This window comes from Takifugu rubripes, chromosome 14, assembly GCF_901000725.2.
Source record: "Takifugu rubripes chromosome 14, fTakRub1.2, whole genome shotgun sequence".
NCBI lineage: Eukaryota > Metazoa > Chordata > Actinopteri > Tetraodontiformes > Tetraodontidae > Takifugu > Takifugu rubripes.
The window spans coordinates 14796234-14823090 of record NC_042298.1 but is presented as its reverse complement, the minus strand read 5'-3'; the positions used below and the strand labels follow the sequence as shown (position 1 = coordinate 14823090).

At 42.8% G+C, this 26857-nt stretch overlaps 4 non-coding genes across 4 annotated transcripts; all 4 read right to left on the bottom strand.

Annotated features, from left to right (window-relative positions):
* Positions 1-13004: 13004 nt before the first annotated feature.
* Positions 13005-13075, bottom strand: trnag-gcc (transfer RNA glycine (anticodon GCC)). Its single transcript has one exon. It is a non-coding gene; the product is annotated as a tRNA-Gly (tRNA).
* Positions 13076-15734: 2659 nt separating this feature from the next.
* On the bottom strand, positions 15735-15805 carry trnag-gcc (transfer RNA glycine (anticodon GCC)). The gene has a single exon. It is a non-coding gene; the product is annotated as a tRNA-Gly (tRNA).
* Positions 15806-18464: 2659 nt separating this feature from the next.
* trnag-gcc (transfer RNA glycine (anticodon GCC)) lies at positions 18465-18535 on the bottom strand. The gene has a single exon. It is a non-coding gene; the product is annotated as a tRNA-Gly (tRNA).
* A 7595-nt stretch (positions 18536-26130) lies between these two features.
* On the bottom strand, positions 26131-26201 carry trnag-gcc (transfer RNA glycine (anticodon GCC)). Its single transcript has one exon. It is a non-coding gene; the product is annotated as a tRNA-Gly (tRNA).
* Positions 26202-26857: the final 656 nt, after the last annotated feature.

The following is a 26857-nucleotide window of genomic DNA, read 5'->3' as shown; positions in this document are numbered from 1 at the left end:
CCATCCACTTTTTCTATCAGCAGGGTCCTGTTCGCGACTTCTACTGCTCAAGGAAGGTGCATCAGACTTATGCTGCTGAGGGACTCTCTGACCCCAGAATGCCCTTTGAACAATTTGCCGCGTCAGAGTTTTTCCAGAGGGAGCTGGAGGCCACCAAAAAGCGTGTGGAGGAAAAAGCTCGGAGACAGAGACCCGACTCTCAGCCACCTGATCGCCTCTGCAGGTTCTGCCATTTGACTCTTAAACAGGGACCAAACAGCCCACATATACATACAAGGTTCCCTGGAGTGGCATGTAAACACATTTACTGCCCATCCAAAGTCTATTCTCTATGTCGGGACAAGGGGATGGCCCGAGAGATGACTTGGAAAGAGTTTGTGGCCACTCCTTTCTTTGAGGCAGAGAGACGAAGATGGATGGAGGAAAGGACAAAATGAACTACATGCCAGGAATGCATGTTACACGACTGTCCATAGTTATGAAATTAATTATGCACTATTGTACATAGTTTGAGATTTAATATTTAACTCCTGTACACACTTTGAGATTTATTGTTGCACTCTTGTACACACTTTGAGATTTAATGTTGCACTGAGATTTAATGTTGCACAATTGTACACAGTTTGAGATTTAATGTTGCACTGAGATTTAATGTTGCACTATTGTACATTGTTTTACATTTAATATTTAACTCCTGTACATAGTTTGAGATTTAATGTTTTATGAGTGTGTTTGTGTTTAAATAAAATTGAATTTCCCACTTTGGTCCATACTGTTGTCAACATTTCTGTCTTTGCAAAAGCCAACTAAAAGCGGCAGAGTCCTGAATTGAAAACAATATCTAAAGAACTCATGTATAATACTAACAACACAAATATTCCATCTGTCAATCCCCAACTGAATTTGTTCCCCACCTATCTCATCAGATTATTTGCAGCAGAATAAGGGGATAACGTAGCTTTTCCCTGTTCATATCTGCTACTTGCAATTTAGAATTTGTCACTAAAACTATGCTATGATACAAACTACACTTTAATAGACTGCTGTGCTCCTAAAAAGAGCAGCAAGCATTTGTGGCTCACTAAACTCACAGAAACTCACAGAAACTGCGATGCTCTTTAAACATTTTTATTATCGTGAATTTTTAAAACACATATCTTCGATTTGATAATGCCCCAAGCTGGATTCGAACTCTCCCTCTGAGGTCTTCGGGAAGCTTCGATCTGATTGGCTGGTTCTCCGTTACAACTATTCTCGACTGGCCGGAAACCGAGCGTCGAGAGTTGTTTAGCTAAACGGCCCTAAACCGTTTCCCATTCATTTTCAATGGTAGTGCTAAACCACTACGGACGCAATATATTTCCGGCCGCTATCATCCTGTGGCGCTGTTCCACCGTTTATATGAACAGCGGCTCCTCTCCGGAAAGTTCATTCTTTGGTAAACTTCGCTGAAGGTAAGTTTGGGCTTGATTTCCTCACAAATGAATGAGGAAACTTTTCGTAATTGTGCATAGGCTGTGGTCAATTTTGTCCTAAATTAGCAAGGAACATGTTATAATTGGCCCTAAATTATAATGTAGTTGTCATGCTACAATATACTCATATCTTGTCAAGCTAGTTTTTCCTATTGTATTACGGTCATAACTCGTCACCAACTTTGTCGAATATTTTGTTCCACCCTCGGTGACTGCTAAAGACAAATTACAGTGAAATATGAACGTGCAGAACAAACTATGTATCGGGAGATCGCTCCAATGAAACGCCAAGGTTGCGTTGAGATTCTAATTTAATATTATCTGTTGCTTGTCTTAAATTACACGATAGTGACGAATCAACTTGTTAATATTTTATGTTCAAGTAACCGATTTACTTGTCGTGGCACTGAAATCTCGGTAGTTGGGTTGTAAAAGATGTGCTTCAGCAACGTAAGTAAAGAATTGTTATAAAGTCTTGAATTCTGAATGAATATTGTTGTTCTACACATCAGAATTTAAACGTATTGGTCTGTCGGTTTCTGTGGGTTTGTGTGTGGTGGTGTATTATTAATATTATTCTTATTATTTGGTAGTAATATTTAACTCCTGTACATAGTTTGGGATTTAATGTTGCACTACTGTACATATTTTTGAGGTTTAAAGTGACATGGTCCATCGGTCTGAGGCCGATCCTAACAGCTTGCTCCGCCCCACAACCAGGTTTCACATATCCCGCAATGTGAATCATCTGGCAAAGCTGTTGAACACCAGTTCTTCTCTGAACACCAGCCCAGAGAAGCTCCTGGAGACCCAACAGCTGTGGTACTCCTTGACAGAGGGCAGCAAAACAACCAGCGTTCCTGTAGTCACCATGGAGACAGCTGTTGTCACTCCTCCCACAGCCGCCCTGCCCACACCTCTGATGCAGGATTCCATTGAAAAAATTGTGCAGAGAATTCTAGAGATGGAGCAGCAGCAGCAGCACCGTCCAGAGGAGAAGATGAGAAGTCTCGGTATGGGACTGATGGGTCTTCCATCTACTTTTTCTGCCTCTGAGATGTGGGTCCCCAGGAACTTGAAGCTGGGGAGACGCTCGCCTCTTGCCTTCCTGAAGTCCACCGTGAGCTCCTCGGTCTTGCTGGTGTTAAGGTCTGCAGTCGCGGGTGAAGAGAGAGTAGAAGAATGGGCTTAGCGCACAGCCTTGTGGCACACTGGTGCTGAGTGTGATGGTGGTGGAGTAGCTGTGGTTTCCATTGGCCTCCCGCGTGGCGGGCGAGAATTCTACCACGACCGCTTGAAATTTGCAGGTCGCTCAGAGACCAACGCTCGCTTTTTATCTATCCACACGAGCAAATTTTTATACATTTTATACACTTTTTATGCGTACATATTAGTCAATTTTTCGATGCGAGTCAGAACGTTGTTAAAAAAAGATGAGAGAGAGGCGCAGCATCTCCAGATGGGATCATGAGTTATTCTATAGCGTGTAGATGTTGATACCCGACAATGGTTAAAAATAACTACCCTTGACAGACGGAGATACCGTCCACTATACTAACGAGGAACACGTGTGTAAGAGAGGGGGGAGAAGAAGAATCAAGAAAGAACCTCGCAATGGCTAAAAATGAAAAGAGTATTTGCATTGGCCGGGAATCGAACCCGGGCCTCCCGCGCGGGGATCGAGAGTTGTTTAGCTAAACGGCCCTAAACCGTTTCCCATTCATTTTCAATGGTAGTGCTAAACCACTACGGACGCAATATATTTCCGGCCGCTATCATCCTGTGGCGCTGTTCTGCCGTTTCTATGAAGAGCGGCTCCTCTCCGGAAAGTTCATTCTTTGGTAAACTTCGCTGAAGGTAAGTTTGGGCTTGATTTCCGACTAAATTAATGAGGAAACTTTTCGTAATTGTGCATAGGCTGTGGCCAATTTTGTCCTAAATTAGCAAGGAACATGTTATAATTGGCCCTAAATTATAATGTATTTGTCATGCTACAATATACTCATATCTTGTCAAGCTAGTTTTTCATATTGTATTATGGTCATAACTCGTCGCCAACTTTGTCGACATTTTATTCCACCCTCGGTGACTGCTAAAGACAAATTACAGTGAAATATGAACGTGCAGAACAAACTATGTATAGCCAGATCGCTCCAATGAAACGCCAAGGTTGCATTGAGATTCTAATTCAATATTATCTGTTGCTTGTCTTAAATTACACGATAGTGATGAATGAACTTGTTCATATTTTCTATTCAAGTAATCGATTTACTTGTCGTGGCACTGAAATCTCGGTAGTTGGGTTGTAAACGACGTGCTTCAGCACCCTATGTAAAGAATTATTATAAAGTCTTAAATTATGAATGGATATTGTCATTCTACACATCAGAATGTAAACTTATTGGTCTGTCGGTCTCTGTGGGTTTGTGTGTGGTGGTGTATTAGTATTATTATTATTATTGTTGTTGTTGTTATTATTATTATTACCTCGTATAGCAGAACGCTTTGGCCGTCATTCGACAAAGGGGGGGGATCCCTCAGATAAGATGGAGGTGCAGGGAGACTATGTCCTGCAGTTTGGTAAATATAAAGGGAAGTCATTCAGATGGCTTTTGCAGAATGACGTAGGATACACCGTGTATCTGATCAAGAACGTGCAGAGCGAGGAGGCAGCAGGTCTCTTTATGGCTGACAGCCACAGTAAGGACAGCCTCCAGTCATTTGTGAGTTATGCCCTCAGTTTCCAAGAAATCCAGGCTCTCCTCACTTATGAGGCCAGAAGAGGGGATGGAGTGACTGCCTCATCTGAAGACGACCAGCTGGTTGGATTTGGTGCCCGAGCCAAGAGCAGGTGGAAGGAGATCTGGGACAGCAGAGGTGATGGCTATGCCCATTTTGTCATAGGCAGGCGCTGCGTTCCAGGTACACGAATGTTCAGGTTGCAGCAGCACCTGCTGAAGAGGCAGCAGTCCACCACATCTTCCACACCTGCTGAGCATCCCATGAAGGCCCCAGCTGAGCCCCTGGGTATGCTAATTCCTTCATGTGACAAGTTCAACTTTGGGAAAAGGTTTTTTTCTTTTCTACTAATAACCTGTAGCCGGTATTTTTGTCTTTAACACAGCCATGGAGGAGGACGTGGAGATGGAAAGGGAGATGCTGAGCATCCATAACTCTGATCTGCAAGTCCAGAGCTGTAAATACACCGTTACCACATTTATTTCATGTCAGACAAACAAAGTCCATGCCGTATCTGATTTCTATTGTTTTTCTTTTCATCTCTGTGCAGATGCTATGCCAGTAGCAGCAGCCGACCTGCCCACGCCTCTGACGCAGGACTCCATTGAAAAAATTGTGCAGGGCATTCTAGAGATGCAGCAGCAGCGACCAGAGCAGAAGATGAGACAGACGAAAACCTGTCTCGCCTGTGGACAGCCCAAGTCTCGGTATGGGACTGATGGATCTTCCATCCACTTTTTCTATCAGCAGGGTCCTGTTCGCGACTTCTACTGCTCAAGGAAGGTGCATCAGACTTATGCTGCTGAGGGACTCTCTGACCCCAGAATGCCCTTTGAACAATTTGCCGCGTCAGAGTTTTTCCAGAGGGAGCTGGAGGCCACCAAAAAGCGTGTGGAGGAAAAAGCTCGGAGACAGAGACCCGACTCTCAGCCACCTGATCGCCTCTGCAGGTTCTGCCATTTGACTCTTAAACAGGGACCAAACAGCCCACATATACATACAAGGTTCCCTGGAGTGGCATGTAAACACATTTACTGCCCATCCAAAGTCTATTCTCTATGTCGGGACAAGGGGATGGCCCGAGAGATGACTTGGAAAGAGTTTGTGGCCACTCCTTTCTTTGAGGCAGAGAGACGAAGATGGATGGAGGAAAGGACAAAATGAACTACATGCCAGGAATGCATGTTACACGACTGTCCATAGTTATGAAATTAATTATGCACTATTGTACATAGTTTGAGATTTAATATTTAACTCCTGTACACACTTTGAGATTTATTGTTGCACTCTTGTACACACTTTGAGATTTAATGTTGCACTGAGATTTAATGTTGCACAATTGTACACAGTTTGAGATTTAATGTTGCACTGAGATTTAATGTTGCACTATTGTACATTGTTTTACATTTAATATTTAACTCCTGTACATAGTTTGAGATTTAATGTTTTATGAGTGTGTTTGTGTTTAAATAAAATTGAATTTCCCACTTTGGTCCATACTGTTGTCAACATTTCTGTCTTTGCAAAAGCCAACTAAAAGCGGCAGAGTCCTGAATTGAAAACAATATCTAAAGAACTCATGTATAATACTAACAACACAAATATTCCATCTGTCAATCCCCAACTGAATTTGTTCCCCACCTATCTCATCAGATTATTTGCAGCAGAATAAGGGGATAACGTAGCTTTTCCCTGTTCATATCTGCTACTTGCAATTTAGAATTTGTCACTAAAACTATGCTATGATACAAACTACACTTTAATAGACTGCTGTGCTCCTAAAAAGAGCAGCAAGCATTTGTGGCTCACTAAACTCACAGAAACTCACAGAAACTGCGATGCTCTTTAAACATTTTTATTATCGTGAATTTTTAAAACACATATCTTCGATTTGATAATGCCCCAAGCTGGATTCGAACTCTCCCTCTGAGGTCTTCGGGAAGCTTCGATCTGATTGGCTGGTTCTCCGTTACAACTATTCTCGACTGGCCGGAAACCGAGCGTCGAGAGTTGTTTAGCTAAACGGCCCTAAACCGTTTCCCATTCATTTTCAATGGTAGTGCTAAACCACTACGGACGCAATATATTTCCGGCCGCTATCATCCTGTGGCGCTGTTCCACCGTTTATATGAACAGCGGCTCCTCTCCGGAAAGTTCATTCTTTGGTAAACTTCGCTGAAGGTAAGTTTGGGCTTGATTTCCTCACAAATGAATGAGGAAACTTTTCGTAATTGTGCATAGGCTGTGGTCAATTTTGTCCTAAATTAGCAAGGAACATGTTATAATTGGCCCTAAATTATAATGTAGTTGTCATGCTACAATATACTCATATCTTGTCAAGCTAGTTTTTCCTATTGTATTACGGTCATAACTCGTCACCAACTTTGTCGAATATTTTGTTCCACCCTCGGTGACTGCTAAAGACAAATTACAGTGAAATATGAACGTGCAGAACAAACTATGTATCGGGAGATCGCTCCAATGAAACGCCAAGGTTGCGTTGAGATTCTAATTTAATATTATCTGTTGCTTGTCTTAAATTACACGATAGTGACGAATCAACTTGTTAATATTTTATGTTCAAGTAACCGATTTACTTGTCGTGGCACTGAAATCTCGGTAGTTGGGTTGTAAAAGATGTGCTTCAGCAACGTAAGTAAAGAATTGTTATAAAGTCTTGAATTCTGAATGAATATTGTTGTTCTACACATCAGAATTTAAACGTATTGGTCTGTCGGTTTCTGTGGGTTTGTGTGTGGTGGTGTATTATTAATATTATTCTTATTATTTGGTAGTAATATTTAACTCCTGTACATAGTTTGGGATTTAATGTTGCACTACTGTACATATTTTTGAGGTTTAAAGTGACATGGTCCATCGGTCTGAGGCCGATCCTAACAGCTTGCTCCGCCCCACAACCAGGTTTCACATATCCCGCAATGTGAATCATCTGGCAAAGCTGTTGAACACCAGTTCTTCTCTGAACACCAGCCCAGAGAAGCTCCTGGAGACCCAACAGCTGTGGTACTCCTTGACAGAGGGCAGCAAAACAACCAGCGTTCCTGTAGTCACCATGGAGACAGCTGTTGTCACTCCTCCCACAGCCGCCCTGCCCACACCTCTGATGCAGGATTCCATTGAAAAAATTGTGCAGAGAATTCTAGAGATGGAGCAGCAGCAGCAGCAGCACCGTCCAGAGGAGAAGATGAGAAGTCTCGGTATGGGACTGATGGGTCTTCCATCTACTTTTTCTGCCTCTGAGATGTGGGTCCCCAGGAACTTGAAGCTGGGGAGACGCTCGCCTCTTGCCTTCCTGAAGTCCACCGTGAGCTCCTCGGTCTTGCTGGTGTTAAGGTCTGCAGTCGCGGGTGAAGAGAGAGTAGAAGAATGGGCTTAGCGCACAGCCTTGTGGCACACTGGTGCTGAGTGTGATGGTGGTGGAGTAGCTGTGGTTTCCATTGGCCTCCCGCGTGGCGGGCGAGAATTCTACCACGACCGCTTGAAATTTGCAGGTCGCTCAGAGACCAACGCTCGCTTTTTATCTATCCACACGAGCAAATTTTTATACATTTTATACACTTTTTATGCGTACATATTAGTCAATTTTTCGATGCGAGTCAGAACGTTGTTAAAAAAAGATGAGAGAGAGGCGCAGCATCTCCAGATGGGATCATGAGTTATTCTATAGCGTGTAGATGTTGATACCCGACAATGGTTAAAAATAACTACCCTTGACAGACGGAGATACCGTCCACTATACTAACGAGGAACACGTGTGTAAGAGAGGGGGGAGAAGAAGAATCAAGAAAGAACCTCGCAATGGCTAAAAATGAAAAGAGTATTTGCATTGGCCGGGAATCGAACCCGGGCCTCCCGCGCGGGGATCGAGAGTTGTTTAGCTAAACGGCCCTAAACCGTTTCCCATTCATTTTCAATGGTAGTGCTAAACCACTACGGACGCAATATATTTCCGGCCGCTATCATCCTGTGGCGCTGTTCTGCCGTTTCTATGAAGAGCGGCTCCTCTCCGGAAAGTTCATTCTTTGGTAAACTTCGCTGAAGGTAAGTTTGGGCTTGATTTCCGACTAAATTAATGAGGAAACTTTTCGTAATTGTGCATAGGCTGTGGCCAATTTTGTCCTAAATTAGCAAGGAACATGTTATAATTGGCCCTAAATTATAATGTATTTGTCATGCTACAATATACTCATATCTTGTCAAGCTAGTTTTTCATATTGTATTATGGTCATAACTCGTCGCCAACTTTGTCGACATTTTATTCCACCCTCGGTGACTGCTAAAGACAAATTACAGTGAAATATGAACGTGCAGAACAAACTATGTATAGCCAGATCGCTCCAATGAAACGCCAAGGTTGCATTGAGATTCTAATTCAATATTATCTGTTGCTTGTCTTAAATTACACGATAGTGATGAATGAACTTGTTCATATTTTCTATTCAAGTAATCGATTTACTTGTCGTGGCACTGAAATCTCGGTAGTTGGGTTGTAAACGACGTGCTTCAGCACCCTATGTAAAGAATTATTATAAAGTCTTAAATTATGAATGGATATTGTCATTCTACACATCAGAATGTAAACTTATTGGTCTGTCGGTCTCTGTGGGTTTGTGTGTGGTGGTGTATTAGTATTATTATTATTATTGTTGTTGTTGTTATTATTATTATTACCTCGTATAGCAGAACGCTTTGGCCGTCATTCGACAAAGGGGGGGGATCCCTCAGATAAGATGGAGGTGCAGGGAGACTATGTCCTGCAGTTTGGTAAATATAAAGGGAAGTCATTCAGATGGCTTTTGCAGAATGACGTAGGATACACCGTGTATCTGATCAAGAACGTGCAGAGCGAGGAGGCAGCAGGTCTCTTTATGGCTGACAGCCACAGTAAGGACAGCCTCCAGTCATTTGTGAGTTATGCCCTCAGTTTCCAAGAAATCCAGGCTCTCCTCACTTATGAGGCCAGAAGAGGGGATGGAGTGACTGCCTCATCTGAAGACGACCAGCTGGTTGGATTTGGTGCCCGAGCCAAGAGCAGGTGGAAGGAGATCTGGGACAGCAGAGGTGATGGCTATGCCCATTTTGTCATAGGCAGGCGCTGCGTTCCAGGTACACGAATGTTCAGGTTGCAGCAGCACCTGCTGAAGAGGCAGCAGTCCACCACATCTTCCACACCTGCTGAGCATCCCATGAAGGCCCCAGCTGAGCCCCTGGGTATGCTAATTCCTTCATGTGACAAGTTCAACTTTGGGAAAAGGTTTTTTTCTTTTCTACTAATAACCTGTAGCCGGTATTTTTGTCTTTAACACAGCCATGGAGGAGGACGTGGAGATGGAAAGGGAGATGCTGAGCATCCATAACTCTGATCTGCAAGTCCAGAGCTGTAAATACACCGTTACCACATTTATTTCATGTCAGACAAACAAAGTCCATGCCGTATCTGATTTCTATTGTTTTTCTTTTCATCTCTGTGCAGATGCTATGCCAGTAGCAGCAGCCGACCTGCCCACGCCTCTGACGCAGGACTCCATTGAAAAAATTGTGCAGGGCATTCTAGAGATGCAGCAGCAGCGACCAGAGCAGAAGATGAGACAGACGAAAACCTGTCTCGCCTGTGGACAGCCCAAGTCTCGGTATGGGACTGATGGATCTTCCATCCACTTTTTCTATCAGCAGGGTCCTGTTCGCGACTTCTACTGCTCAAGGAAGGTGCATCAGACTTATGCTGCTGAGGGACTCTCTGACCCCAGAATGCCCTTTGAACAATTTGCCGCGTCAGAGTTTTTCCAGAGGGAGCTGGAGGCCACCAAAAAGCGTGTGGAGGAAAAAGCTCGGAGACAGAGACCCGACTCTCAGCCACCTGATCGCCTCTGCAGGTTCTGCCATTTGACTCTTAAACAGGGACCAAACAGCCCACATATACATACAAGGTTCCCTGGAGTGGCATGTAAACACATTTACTGCCCATCCAAAGTCTATTCTCTATGTCGGGACAAGGGGATGGCCCGAGAGATGACTTGGAAAGAGTTTGTGGCCACTCCTTTCTTTGAGGCAGAGAGACGAAGATGGATGGAGGAAAGGACAAAATGAACTACATGCCAGGAATGCATGTTACACGACTGTCCATAGTTATGAAATTAATTATGCACTATTGTACATAGTTTGAGATTTAATATTTAACTCCTGTACACACTTTGAGATTTATTGTTGCACTCTTGTACACACTTTGAGATTTAATGTTGCACTGAGATTTAATGTTGCACAATTGTACACAGTTTGAGATTTAATGTTGCACTGAGATTTAATGTTGCACTATTGTACATTGTTTTACATTTAATATTTAACTCCTGTACATAGTTTGAGATTTAATGTTTTATGAGTGTGTTTGTGTTTAAATAAAATTGAATTTCCCACTTTGGTCCATACTGTTGTCAACATTTCTGTCTTTGCAAAAGCCAACTAAAAGCGGCAGAGTCCTGAATTGAAAACAATATCTAAAGAACTCATGTATAATACTAACAACACAAATATTCCATCTGTCAATCCCCAACTGAATTTGTTCCCCACCTATCTCATCAGATTATTTGCAGCAGAATAAGGGGATAACGTAGCTTTTCCCTGTTCATATCTGCTACTTGCAATTTAGAATTTGTCACTAAAACTATGCTATGATACAAACTACACTTTAATAGACTGCTGTGCTCCTAAAAAGAGCAGCAAGCATTTGTGGCTCACTAAACTCACAGAAACTCACAGAAACTGCGATGCTCTTTAAACATTTTTATTATCGTGAATTTTTAAAACACATATCTTCGATTTGATAATGCCCCAAGCTGGATTCGAACTCTCCCTCTGAGGTCTTCGGGAAGCTTCGATCTGATTGGCTGGTTCTCCGTTACAACTATTCTCGACTGGCCGGAAACCGAGCGTCGAGAGTTGTTTAGCTAAACGGCCCTAAACCGTTTCCCATTCATTTTCAATGGTAGCGCTAAACCACTACGGACGCAATATATTTCCGGCCGCTATCATCCTGTGGCGCTGTTCCACCGTTTATATGAACAGCGGCTCCTCTCCGGAAAGTTCATTCTTTGGTAAACTTCGCTGAAGGTAAGTTTGGGCTTGATTTCCTCATAAATGAATGAGGAAACTTTTCGTAATTGTGCATAGGCTGTGGTCAATTTTGTCCTAAATTAGCAAGGAACATGTTATAATTGGCCCTAAATTATAATGTAGTTGTCATGCTACAATATACTCATATCTTGTCAAGCTAGTTTTTCCTATTGTATTACGGTCATAACTCGTCACCAACTTTGTCGAATATTTTGTTCCACCCTCGGTGACTGCTAAAGACAAATTACAGTGAAATATGAACGTGCAGAACAAACTATGTATCGGGAGATCGCTCCAATGAAACGCCAAGGTTGCGTTGAGATTCTAATTTAATATTATCTGTTGCTTGTCTTAAATTACACGATAGTGACGAATCAACTTGTTAATATTTTATGTTCAAGTAACCGATTTACTTGTCGTGGCACTGAAATCTCGGTAGTTGGGTTGTAAAAGATGTGCTTCAGCAACGTAAGTAAAGAATTGTTATAAAGTCTTGAATTCTGAATGAATATTGTTGTTCTACACATCAGAATTTAAACGTATTGGTCTCTCGGTTTCTGTGGGTTTGTGTGTGGTGGTGTATTATTATTATTAATATTATTCTTATTATTTGGTAGTAATATTTAACTCCTGTACATAGTTTGGGATTTAATGTTGCACTACTGTACATATTTTTGAGGTTTAAAGTGACATGGTCCATCGGTCTGAGGCCGATCCTAACAGCTTGCTCCGCCCCACAACCAGGTTTCACATATCCCGCAATGTGAATCATCTGGCAAAGCTGTTGAACACCAGTTCTTCTCTGAACACCAGCCCAGAGAAGCTCCTGGAGACCCAACAGCTGTGGTACTCCTTGACAGAGGGCAGCAAAACAACCAGCGTTCCTGTAGTCACCATGGAGAGAGCTGTTGTCACTCCTCCCACAGCCGCCCTGCCCACACCTCTGATGCAGGATTCCATTGAAAAAATTGTGCAGAGAATTCTAGAGATGGAGCAGCAGCAGCAGCACCGTCCAGAGGAGAAGATGAGAAGTCTCGGTATGGGACTGATGGGTCTTCCATCTACTTTTTCTGCCTCTGAGATGTGGGTCCCCAGGAACTTGAAGCTGGGGAGACGCTCGCCTCTTGCCTTCCTGAAGTCCACCGTGAGCTCCTCGGTCTTGCTGGTGTTAAGGTCTGCAGTCGCGGGTGAAGAGAGAGTAGAAGAATGGGCTTAGCGCACAGCCTTGTGGCACACTGGTGCTGAGTGTGATGGTGGTGGAGTAGCTGTGGTTTCCATTGGCCTCCCGCGTGGCGGGCGAGAATTCTACCACGACCGCTTGAAATTTGCAGGTCGCTCAGAGACCAACGCTCGCTTTTTATCTATCCACACGAGCAAATTTTTATACATTTTATACACTTTTTATGCGTACATATTAGTCAATTTTTCGATGCGAGTCAGAACGTTGTTAAAAAAAGATGAGAGAGAGGCGCAGCATCTCCAGATGGGATCATGAGTTATTCTATAGCGTGTAGATGTTGATACCCGACAATGGTTAAAAATAACTACCCTTGACAGACGGAGATACCGTCCACTATACTAACGAGGAACACGTGTGTAAGAGAGGGGGGAGAAGAAGAATCAAGAAAGAACCTCGCAATGGCTAAAAATGAAAAGAGTATTTGCATTGGCCGGGAATCGAACCCGGGCCTCCCGCGTGGCAGGCGAGAATTCTACCACTGAACCACCAATGCGTGAGAATCGCACTGGAATTTCGAGGACTCGATCAGAGACCACCGCTCACTTTTTAATCTCTTACAGAAACTGCGATGCTCTTTAAACATTTTTATTATGGTGAATTTTTAAAAACACATATGTTCTATTTGATAGTGCCAAAGCTACCACTATTCTCGACTGGCCCGAACCTGTGCATCGAGAGTTTTTTTTTTTAGCTAAACGGCCCTAAACCGTTTCCCATTCATTTTCAATGGTAGTGCTAAACCACTACGGACGCAATATATTTCCGGCCGCTATCATCCTGTGGCGCTGTTCCACCGTTTATATGAAGAGTGAAATTAATTATAAATTATAATGTTGTCAACATTTCTGTCTTCGCAAAAGCCCACTAAAGGCGGCAGAGTCCTGAATTGAAAACAATATCTAAAGAACTCAAGTATAATATTAACAAGACTAATATTCCATCTGTCTATCCCCAACTTAATCTCATCAGATTATTTGCAGCAGAATAAGGAGATAACATAGCATTTCCCTGTTCATAGCTGCTACTTGCAATTCAGAATTTGTCACTAAAACTATGTTATGATACAAACTACAGTTTAATAGACTGCTGTGCTCCGAAAAATAGCAGCAAACATTTGTGGCTCATTAATCTCACAGAAACTGCAATGTTCTTTAAAGATTTTTATTATCGTGAATTTTTCAAACACATATCTTCGAATTGATAATGCCCCAAGCTGGATTCGAACTCGCCCTCCGAGGACTTCGGGAAGCTTCGATCTGATTGGCTGGTTCTCCGTTACAACTATTCTCGACTGGCCGGAAACCGAGCGTCGAGAGTTGTTTAGCTAAACGGCCCTAAACCGTTTCCCATTCATTTTCAATGGTAGTGCTAAACCACTACGGACGCAATATATTTCCGGCCGCTATCATCCTGTGGCGCTGTTCCACCGTTTATATGAACAGCGGCTCCTCTCCGGAAAGTTCATTCTTTGGTAAACTTCGCTGAAGGTAAGTTTGGGCTTGATTTCCTCATAAATGAATGAGGAAACTTTTCGTAATTGTGCATAGGCTGTGGTCAATTTTGTCCTAAATTAGCAAGGAACATGTTATAATTGGCCCTAAATTATAATGTAGTTGTCATGCTACAATATACTCATATCTTGTCAAGCTAGTTTTTCCTATTGTATTACGGTCATAACTCGTCACCAACTTTGTCGAATATTTTGTTCCACCCTCGGTGACTGCTAAAGACAAATTACAGTGAAATATGAACGTGCAGAACAAACTATGTATCGGGAGATCGCTCCAATGAAACGCCAAGGTTGCGTTGAGATTCTAATTTAATATTATCTGTTGCTTGTCTTAAATTACACGATAGTGACGAATCAACTTGTTAATATTTTATGTTCAAGTAACCGATTTACTTGTCGTGGCACTGAAATCTCGGTAGTTGGGTTGTAAAAGATGTGCTTCAGCAACGTAAGTAAAGAATTGTTATAAAGTCTTGAATTCTGAATGAATATTGTTGTTCTACACATCAGAATTTAAACGTATTGGTCTGTCGGTTTCTGTGGGTTTGTGTGTGGTGGTGTATTATTATTATTAATATTATTCTTATTATTTGGTAGTAATATTTAACTCCTGTACATAGTTTGGGATTTAATGTTGCACTACTGTACATATTTTTGAGGTTTAAAGTGACATGGTCCATCGGTCTGAGGCCGATCCTAACAGCTTGCTCCGCCCCACAACCAGGTTTCACATATCCCGCAATGTGAATCATCTGGCAAAGCTGTTGAACACCAGTTCTTCTCTGAACACCAGCCCAGAGAAGCTCCTGGAGACCCAACAGCTGTGGTACTCCTTGACAGAGGGCAGCAAAACAACCAGCGTTCCTGTAGTCACCATGGAGAGAGCTGTTGTCACTCCTCCCACAGCCGCCCTGCCCACACCTCTGATGCAGGATTCCATTGAAAAAATTGTGCAGAGAATTCTAGAGATGGAGCAGCAGCAGCAGCACCGTCCAGAGGAGAAGATGAGAAGTCTCGGTATGGGACTGATGGGTCTTCCATCTACTTTTTCTGCCTCTGAGATGTGGGTCCCCAGGAACTTGAAGCTGGGGAGACGCTCGCCTCTTGCCTTCCTGAAGTCCACCGTGAGCTCCTCGGTCTTGCTGGTGTTAAGGTCTGCAGTCGCGGGTGAAGAGAGAGTAGAAGAATGGGCTTAGCGCACAGCCTTGTGGCACACTGGTGCTGAGTGTGATGGTGGTGGAGTAGCTGTGGTTTCCATTGGCCTCCCGCGTGGCGGGCGAGAATTCTACCACGACCGCTTGAAATTTGCAGGTCGCTCAGAGACCAACGCTCGCTTTTTATCTATCCACACGAGCAAATTTTTATACATTTTATACACTTTTTATGCGTACATATTAGTCAATTTTTCGATGCGAGTCAGAACGTTGTTAAAAAAAGATGAGAGAGAGGCGCAGCATCTCCAGATGGGATCATGAGTTATTCTATAGCGTGTAGATGTTGATACCCGACAATGGTTAAAAATAACTACCCTTGACAGACGGAGATACCGTCCACTATACTAACGAGGAACACGTGTGTAAGAGAGGGGGGAGAAGAAGAATCAAGAAAGAACCTCGCAATGGCTAAAAATGAAAAGAGTATTTGCATTGGCCGGGAATCGAACCCGGGCCTCCCGCGTGGCAGGCGAGAATTCTACCACTGAACCACCAATGCGTGAGAATCGCACTGGAATTTCGAGGACTCGATCAGAGACCACCGCTCACTTTTTAATCTCTTACAGAAACTGCGATGCTCTTTAAACATTTTTATTATGGTGAATTTTTAAAAACACATATGTTCTATTTGATAGTGCCAAAGCTACCACTATTCTCGACTGGCCCGAACCTGTGCATCGAGAGTTTTTTTTTTTAGCTAAACGGCCCTAAACCGTTTCCCATTCATTTTCAATGGTAGTGCTAAACCACTACGGACGCAATATATTTCCGGCCGCTATCATCCTGTGGCGCTGTTCCACCGTTTATATGAAGAGTGAAATTAATTATAAATTATAATGTTGTCAACATTTCTGTCTTCGCAAAAGCCCACTAAAGGCGGCAGAGTCCTGAATTGAAAACAATATCTAAAGAACTCAAGTATAATATTAACAAGACTAATATTCCATCTGTCTATCCCCAACTTAATCTCATCAGATTATTTGCAGCAGAATAAGGAGATAACATAGCATTTCCCTGTTCATAGCTGCTACTTGCAATTTAGAATTTGTCACTAAAACTATGTTATGATACAAACTACAGTTTAATAGACTGCTGTGCTCCGAAAAATAGCAGCAAACATTTGTGGCTCATTAATCTCACAGAAACTGCAATGTTCTTTAAAGATTTTTATTATCGTGAATTTTTCAAACACATATCTTCGAATTGATAATGCCCCAAGCTGGATTCGAACTCGCCCTCCGAGGACTTCGGGAAGCTTCGATCTGATTGGCTGGTTCTCCGTTACAACTATTCTCGACTGGCCGGAAACCGAGCGTCGAGAGTTGTTTAGCTAAACGGCCCTAAACCGTTTCCCATTCATTTTCAATGGTAGTGCTAAACCACTACGGACGCAATATATTTCCGGCCGCTATCATCCTGTGGCGCTGTTCCACCGTTTATATGAACAGCGGCTCCTCTCCGGAAAGTTCATTCTTTGGTAAACTTCGCTGAAGGTAAGTTTGGGCTTGATTTCCTCATAAATGAATGAGGAAACTTTTCGTAATTGTGCATAGGCTGTGGTCAATTTTGTCCTAAATTAGCAAGGAACATGTTATAATTGGCCCTAAATTATAATGTAGTTGTCATGCTACAATATACTCATATCTTGTCAAGCTAGTTTTTCCTATTGTATTACGGTCATAACTCGTCACCAACTTTGTCGAATATTTTGTTCCACCCTCGGTGACTGCTAAAGACAAATTACAGTGAAATATGAACGTGCAGAACAAACTATGTATCGGGAGATCGCTCCAATGAAACGCCAAGGTTGCGTTGAGATTCTAATTTAATATTATCTGTTGCTTGTCTTAAATTACACGATAGTGACGAATCAACTTGTTAATATTTTATGTTCAAGTAACCGATTTACTTGTCGTGGCACTGAAATCTCGGTAGTTGGGTTGTAAAAGATGTGCTTCAGCAACGTAAGTAAAGAATTGTTATAAAGTCTTGAATTCTGAATGAATATTGTTGTTCTACACATCAGAATTTAAACGTATTGGTCTGTCGGTTTCTGTGGGTTTGTGTGTGGTGGTGTATTATTATTATTAATATTATTCTTATTATTTGGTAGTAATATTTAACTCCTGTACATAGTTTGGGATTTAATGTTGCACTACTGTACATATTTTTGAGGTTTAAAGTGACATGGTCCATCGGTCTGAGGCCGATCCTAACAGCTTGCTCCGCCCCACAACCAGGTTTCACATATCCCGCAATGTGAATCATCTGGCAAAGCTGTTGAACACCAGTTCTTCTCTGAACACCAGCCCAGAGAAGCTCCTGGAGACCCAACAGCTGTGGTACTCCTTGACAGAGGGCAGCAAAACAACCAGCGTTCCTGTAGTCACCATGGAGAGAGCTGTTGTCACTCCTCCCACAGCCGCCCTGCCCACACCTCTGATGCAGGATTCCATTGAAAAAATTGTGCAGAGAATTCTAGAGATGGAGCAGCAGCAGCAGCACCGTCCAGAGGAGAAGATGAGAAGTCTCGGTATGGGACTGATGGGTCTTCCATCTACTTTTTCTGCCTCTGAGATGTGGGTCCCCAGGAACTTGAAGCTGGGGAGACGCTCGCCTCTTGCCTTCCTGAAGTCCACCGTGAGCTCCTCGGTCTTGCTGGTGTTAAGGTCTGCAGTCGCGGGTGAAGAGAGAGTAGAAGAATGGGCTTAGCGCACAGCCTTGTGGCACACTGGTGCTGAGTGTGATGGTGGTGGAGTAGCTGTGGTTTCCATTGGCCTCCCGCGTGGCGGGCGAGAATTCTACCACGACCGCTTGAAATTTGCAGGTCGCTCAGAGACCAACGCTCGCTTTTTATCTATCCACACGAGCAAATTTTTATACATTTTATACACTTTTTATGCGTACATATTAGTCAATTTTTCGATGCGAGTCAGAACGTTGTTAAAAAAAGATGAGAGAGAGGCGCAGCATCTCCAGATGGGATCATGAGTTATTCTATAGCGTGTAGATGTTGATACCCGACAATGGTTAAAAATAACTACCCTTGACAGACGGAGATACCGTCCACTATACTAACGAGGAACACGTGTGTAAGAGAGGGGGGAGAAGAAGAATCAAGAAAGAACCTCGCAATGGCTAAAAATGAAAAGAGTATTTGCATTGGCCGGGAATCGAACCCGGGCCTCCCGCGTGGCAGGCGAGAATTCTACCACTGAACCACCAATGCGTGAGAATCGCACTGGAATTTCGAGGACTCGATCAGAGACCACCGCTCACTTTTTAATCTCTTACAGAAACTGCGATGCTCTTTAAACATTTTTATTATGGTGAATTTTTAAAAACACATATGTTCTATTTGATAGTGCCAAAGCTACCACTATTCTCGACTGGCCCGAACCTGTGCATCGAGAGTTTTTTTTTTTAGCTAAACGGCCCTAAACCGTTTCCCATTCATTTTCAATGGTAGTGCTAAACCACTACGGACGCAATATATTTCCGGCCGCTATCATCCTGTGGCGCTGTTCCACCGTTTATATGAAGAGTGAAATTAATTATAAATTATAATGTTGTCAACATTTCTGTCTTCGCAAAAGCCCACTAAAGGCGGCAGAGTCCTGAATTGAAAACAATATCTAAAGAACTCAAGTATAATATTAACAAGACTAATATTCCATCTGTCTATCCCCAACTTAATCTCATCAGATTATTTGCAGCAGAATAAGGAGATAACATAGCATTTCCCTGTTCATAGCTGCTACTTGCAATTCAGAATTTGTCACTAAAACTATGTTATGATACAAACTACAGTTTAATAGACTGCTGTGCTCCGAAAAATAGCAGCAAACATTTGTGGCTCATTAATCTCACAGAAACTGCAATGTTCTTTAAAGATTTTTATTATCGTGAATTTTTCAAACACATATCTTCGAATTGATAATGCCCCAAGCTGGATTCGAACTCGCCCTCCGAGGACTTCGGGAAGCTTCGATCTGATTGGCTGGTTCTCCGTTACAACTATTCTCGACTGGCCGGAAACCGAGCGTCGAGAGTTGTTTAGCTAAACGGCCCTAAACCGTTTCCCATTCATTTTCAATGGTAGTGCTAAACCACTACGGACGCAATATATTTCCGGCCGCTATCATCCTGTGGCGCTGTTCCACCGTTTATATGAACAGCGGCTCCTCTCCGGAAAGTTCATTCTTTGGTAAACTTCGCTGAAGGTAAGTTTGGGCTTGATTTCCTCATAAATGAATGAGGAAACTTTTCGTAATTGTGCATAGGCTGTGGTCAATTTTGTCCTAAATTAGCAAGGAACATGTTATAATTGGCCCTAAATTATAATGTAGTTGTCATGCTACAATATACTCATATCTTGTCAAGCTAGTTTTTCCTATTGTATTACGGTCATAACTCGTCACCAACTTTGTCGAATATTTTGTTCCACCCTCGGTGACTGCTAAAGACAAATTACAGTGAAATATGAACGTGCAGAACAAACTATGTATCGGGAGATCGCTCCAATGAAACGCCAAGGTTGCGTTGAGATTCTAATTTAATATTATCTGTTGCTTGTCTTAAATTACACGATAGTGACGAATCAACTTGTTAATATTTTATGTTCAAGTAACCGATTTACTTGTCGTGGCACTGAAATCTCGGTAGTTGGGTTGTAAAAGATGTGCTTCAGCAACGTAAGTAAAGAATTGTTATAAAGTCTTGAATTCTGAATGAATATTGTTGTTCTACACATCAGAATTTAAACGTATTGGTCTGTCGGTTTCTGTGGGTTTGTGTGTGGTGGTGTATTATTAATATTATTCTTATTATTTGGTAGTAATATTTAACTCCTGTACATAGTTTGGGATTTAATGTTGCACTACTGTACATATTTTTGAGGTTTAAAGTGACATGGTCCATCGGTCTGAGGCCGATCCTAACAGCTTGCTCCGCCCCACAACCAGGTTTCACATATCCCGCAATGTGAATCATCTGGCAAAGCTGTTGAACACCAGTTCTTCTCTGAACACCAGCCCAGAGAAGCTCCTGGAGACCCAACAGCTGTGGTACTCCTTGACAGAGGGCAGCAAAACAACCAGCGTTCCTGTAGTCACCATGGAGACAGCTGTTGTCACTCCTCCCACAGCCGCCCTGCCCACACCTCTGATGCAGGATTCCATTGAAAAAATTGTGCAGAGAATTCTAGAGATGGAGCAGCAGCAGCAGCACCGTCCAGAGGAGAAGATGAGAAGTCTCGGTATGGGACTGATGGGTCTTCCATCTACTTTTTCTGCCTCTGAGATGTGGGTCCCCAGGAACTTGAAGCTGGGGAGACGCTCGCCTCTTGCCTTCCTGAAGTCCACCGTGAGCTCCTCGGTCTTGCTGGTGTTAAGGTCTGCAGTCGCGGGTGAAGAGAGAGTAGAAGAATGGGCTTAGCGCACAGCCTTGTGGCACACTGGTGCTGAGTGTGATGGTGGTGGAGTAGCTGTGGTTTCCATTGGCCTCCCGCGTGGCGGGCGAGAATTCTACCACGACCGCTTGAAATTTGCAGGTCGCTCAGAGACCAACGCTCGCTTTTTATCTATCCACACGAGCAAATTTTTATACATTTTATACACTTTTTATGCGTACATATTAGTCAATTTTTCGATGCGAGTCAGAACGTTGTTAAAAAAAGATGAGAGAGAGGCGCAGCATCTCCAGATGGGATCATGAGTTATTCTATAGCGTGTAGATGTTGATACCCGACAATGGTTAAAAATAACTACCCTTGACAGACGGAGATACCGTCCACTATACTAACGAGGAACACGTGTGTAAGAGAGGGGGGAGAAGAAGAATCAAGAAAGAACCTCGCAATGGCTAAAAATGAAAAGAGTATTTGCATTGGCCGGGAATCGAACCCGGGCCTCCCGCGCGGGGATCGAGAGTTGTTTAGCTAAACGGCCCTAAACCGTTTCCCATTCATTTTCAATGGTAGTGCTAAACCACTACGGACGCAATATATTTCCGGCCGCTATCATCCTGTGGCGCTGTTCTGCCGTTTCTATGAAGAGCGGCTCCTCTCCGGAAAGTTCATTCTTTGGTAAACTTCGCTGAAGGTAAGTTTGGGCTTGATTTCCGACTAAATTAATGAGGAAACTTTTCGTAATTGTGCATAGGCTGTGGCCAATTTTGTCCTAAATTAGCAAGGAACATGTTATAATTGGCCCTAAATTATAATGTATTTGTCATGCTACAATATACTCATATCTTGTCAAGCTAGTTTTTCATATTGTATTATGGTCATAACTCGTCGCCAACTTTGTCGACATTTTATTCCACCCTCGGTGACTGCTAAAGACAAATTACAGTGAAATATGAACGTGCAGAACAAACTATGTATAGCCAGATCGCTCCAATGAAACGCCAAGGTTGCATTGAGATTCTAATTCAATATTATCTGTTGCTTGTCTTAAATTACACGATAGTGATGAATGAACTTGTTCATATTTTCTATTCAAGTAATCGATTTACTTGTCGTGGCACTGAAATCTCGGTAGTTGGGTTGTAAACGACGTGCTTCAGCACCCTATGTAAAGAATTATTATAAAGTCTTAAATTATGAATGAATATTGTCATTCTACACATCAGAATGTAAACTTATTGGTCTGTCGGTCTCTGTGGGTTTGTGTGTGGTGGTGTATTAGTATTATTATTATTATTGTTGTTGTTGTTATTATTATTATTACCTCGTATAGCAGAACGCTTTGGCCGTCATTCGACAAAGGGGGGGGGATCCCTCAGATAAGATGGAGGTGCAGGGAGACTATGTCCTGCAGTTTGGTAAATATAAAGGGAAGTCATTCAGATGGCTTTTGCAGAATGACGTAGGATACACCGTGTATCTGATCAAGAACGTGCAGAGCGAGGAGGCAGCAGGTCTCTTTATGGCTGACAGCCACAGTAAGGACAGCCTCCAGTCATTTGTGAGTTATGCCCTCAGTTTCCAAGAAATCCAGGCTCTCCTCACTTATGAGGCCGGAAGAGGGGATGGAGTGACTGCCTCATCTGAAGACGACCAGCTGGTTGGATTTGGTGCCCGAGCCAAGAGCAGGTGGAAGGAGATCTGGGACAGCAGAGGTGATGGCTATGCCCATTTTGTCATAGGCAGGCGCTGCGTTCCAGGTACACGAATGTTCAGGTTGCAGCAGCACCTGCTGAAGAGGCAGCAGTCCACCACATCTTCCACACCTGCTGAGCATCCCATGAAGGCCCCAGCTGAGCCCCTGGGTATGCTAATTCCTTCATGTGACAAGTTCAACTTTGGGAAAAGGTTTTTTTCTTTTCTACTAATAACCTGTAGCCGGTATTTTTGTCTTTAACACAGCCATGGAGGAGGACGTGGAGATGGAAAGGGAGATGCTGAGCATCCATAACTCTGATCTGCAAGTCCAGAGCTGTAAATACACCGTTACCACATTTATTTCATGTCAGACAAACAAAGTCCATGCCGTATCTGATTTCTATTGTTTTTCTTTTCATCTGTGTGCAGATGCTATGCCAGTAGCAGCAGCCGCCCTGCCCACGCCTCTGACGCAGGACTCCATTGAAAAAATTGTGCAGGGCATTCTAGAGATGCAGCAGCAGCGACCAGAGCAGAAGATGAGACAGACGAAAACCTGTCTCGCCTGTGGACAGCCCAAGTCTCGGTATGGGACTGATGGATCTTCCATCCACTTTTTCTATCAGCAGGGTCCTGTTCGCGACTTCTACTGCTCAAGGAAGGTGCATCAGACTTATGCTGCTGAGGGGCTCTCTGACCCCAGAATGCCCTTTGAACAATTTGCCGCGTCAGAGTTTTTCCAGAGGGAGCTGGAGGCCACCAAAAAGCGTGTGGAGGAAAAAGCTCGGAGACAGAGACCCGACTCTCAGCCACCTGATCGCCTCTGCAGGTTCTGCCATTTGACTCTTAAACAGGGACCAAACAGCCCACATATACATACAAGGTTCCCTGGAGTGGCATGTAAACACATTTACTGCCCATCCAAAGTCTATTCTCTATGTCGGGACAAGGGGATGGCCCGAGAGATGACTTGGAAAGAGTTTGTGGCCACTCCTTTCTTTGAGGCAGAGAGACGAAGATGGATGGAGGAAAGGACAAAATGAACTACATGCCAGGAATGCATGTTACACGACTGTCCATAGTTATGAAATTAATTATGCACTATTGTACATAGTTTGAGATTTAATATTTAACTCCTGTACACACTTTGAGATTTATTGTTGCACTCTTGTACACACTTTGAGATTTAATGTTGCACTGAGATTTAATGTTGCACAATTGTACACAGTTTGAGATTTAATGTTGCACTGAGATTTAATGTTGCACTATTGTACATTGTTTTACATTTAATATTTAACTCCTGTACATAGTTTGAGATTTAATGTTTTATGAGTGTGTTTGTGTTTAAATAAAATTGAATTTCCCACTTTGGTCCATACTGTTGTCAACATTTCTGTCTTTGCAAAAGCCAACTAAAAGCGGCAGAGTCCTGAATTGAAAACAATATCTAAAGAACTCATGTATAATACTAACAACACAAATATTCCATCTGTCAATCCCCAACTGAATTTGTTCCCCACCTATCTCATCAGATTATTTGCAGCAGAATAAGGGGATAACGTAGCTTTTCCCTGTTCATATCTGCTACTTGCAATTTAGAATTTGTCACTAAAACTATGCTATGATACAAACTACACTTTAATAGACTGCTGTGCTCCTAAAAAGAGCAGCAAGCATTTGTGGCTCACTAAACTCACAGAAACTCACAGAAACTGCGATGCTCTTTAAACATTTTTATTATCGTGAATTTTTAAAACACATATCTTCGATTTGATAATGCCCCAAGCTGGATTCGAACTCTCCCTCTGAGGTCTTCGGGAAGCTTCGATCTGATTGGCTGGTTCTCCGTTACAACTATTCTCGACTGGCCGGAAACCGAGCGTCGAGAGTTGTTTAGCTAAACGGCCCTAAACCGTTTCCCATTCATTTTCAATGGTAGTGCTAAACCACTACGGACGCAATATATTTCCGGCCGCTATCATCCTGTGGCGCTGTTCCACCGTTTATATGAACAGCGGCTCCTCTCCGGAAAGTTCATTCTTTGGTAAACTTCGCTGAAGGTAAGTTTGGGCTTGATTTCCTCACAAATGAATGAGGAAACTTTTCGTAATTGTGCATAGGCTGTGGTCAATTTTGTCCTAAATTAGCAAGGAACATGTTATAATTGGCCCTAAATTATAATGTAGTTGTCATGCTACAATATACTCATATCTTGTCAAGCTAGTTTTTCCTATTGTATTACGGTCATAACTCGTCACCAACTTTGTCGAATATTTTGTTCCACCCTCGGTGACTGCTAAAGACAAATTACAGTGAAATATGAACGTGCAGAACAAACTATGTATCGGGAGATCGCTCCAATGAAACGCCAAGGTTGCGTTGAGATTCTAATTTAATATTATCTGTTGCTTGTCTTAAATTACACGATAGTGACGAATCAACTTGTTAATATTTTATGTTCAAGTAACCGATTTACTTGTCGTGGCACTGAAATCTCGGTAGTTGGGTTGTAAAAGATGTGCTTCAGCAACGTAAGTAAAGAATTGTTATAAAGTCTTGAATTCTGAATGAATATTGTTGTTCTACACATCAGAATTTAAACGTATTGGTCTGTCGGTTTCTGTGGGTTTGTGTGTGGTGGTGTATTATTAATATTATTCTTATTATTTGGTAGTAATATTTAACTCCTGTACATAGTTTGGGATTTAATGTTGCACTACTGTACATATTTTTGAGGTTTAAAGTGACATGGTCCATCGGTCTGAGGCCGATCCTAACAGCTTGCTCCGCCCCACAACCAGGTTTCACATATCCCGCAATGTGAATCATCTGGCAAAGCTGTTGAACACCAGTTCTTCTCTGAACACCAGCCCAGAGAAGCTCCTGGAGACCCAACAGCTGTGGTACTCCTTGACAGAGGGCAGCAAAACAACCAGCGTTCCTGTAGTCACCATGGAGACAGCTGTTGTCACTCCTCCCACAGCCGCCCTGCCCACACCTCTGATGCAGGATTCCATTGAAAAAATTGTGCAGAGAATTCTAGAGATGGAGCAGCAGCAGCAGCACCGTCCAGAGGAGAAGATGAGAAGTCTCGGTATGGGACTGATGGGTCTTCCATCTACTTTTTCTGCCTCTGAGATGTGGGTCCCCAGGAACTTGAAGCTGGGGAGACGCTCGCCTCTTGCCTTCCTGAAGTCCACCGTGAGCTCCTCGGTCTTGCTGGTGTTAAGGTCTGCAGTCGCGGGTGAAGAGAGAGTAGAAGAATGGGCTTAGCGCACAGCCTTGTGGCACACTGGTGCTGAGTGTGATGGTGGTGGAGTAGCTGTGGTTTCCATTGGCCTCCCGCGTGGCGGGCGAGAATTCTACCACGACCGCTTGAAATTTGCAGGTCGCTCAGAGACCAACGCTCGCTTTTTATCTATCCACACGAGCAAATTTTTATACATTTTATACACTTTTTATGCGTACATATTAGTCAATTTTTCGATGCGAGTCAGAACGTTGTTAAAAAAAGATGAGAGAGAGGCGCAGCATCTCCAGATGGGATCATGAGTTATTCTATAGCGTGTAGATGTTGATACCCGACAATGGTTAAAAATAACTACCCTTGACAGACGGAGATACCGTCCACTATACTAACGAGGAACACGTGTGTAAGAGAGGGGGGAGAAGAAGAATCAAGAAAGAACCTCGCAATGGCTAAAAATGAAAAGAGTATTTGCATTGGCCGGGAATCGAACCCGGGCCTCCCGCGTGGCAGGCGAGAATTCTACCACTGAACCACCAATGCGTGAGAATCGCACTGGAATTTCGAGGACTCGATCAGAGACCACCGCTCACTTTTTAATCTCTTACAGAAACTGCGATGCTCTTTAAACATTTTTATTATGGTGAATTTTTAAAAACACATATGTTCTATTTGATAGTGCCAAAGCTACCACTATTCTCGACTGGCCCGAACCTGTGCATCGAGAGTTTTTTTTTTTAGCTAAACGGCCCTAAACCGTTTCCCATTCATTTTCAATGGTAGTGCTAAACCACTACGGACGCAATATATTTCCGGCCGCTATCATCCTGTGGCGCTGTTCCACCGTTTATATGAAGAGTGAAATTAATTATAAATTATAATGTTGTCAACATTTCTGTCTTCGCAAAAGCCCACTAAAGGCGGCAGAGTCCTGAATTGAAAACAATATCTAAAGAACTCAAGTATAATATTAACAAGACTAATATTCCATCTGTCTATCCCCAACTTAATCTCATCAGATTATTTGCAGCAGAATAAGGAGATAACATAGCATTTCCCTGTTCATAGCTGCTACTTGCAATTCAGAATTTGTCACTAAAACTATGTTATGATACAAACTACAGTTTAATAGACTGCTGTGCTCCGAAAAATAGCAGCAAACATTTGTGGCTCATTAATCTCACAGAAACTGCAATGTT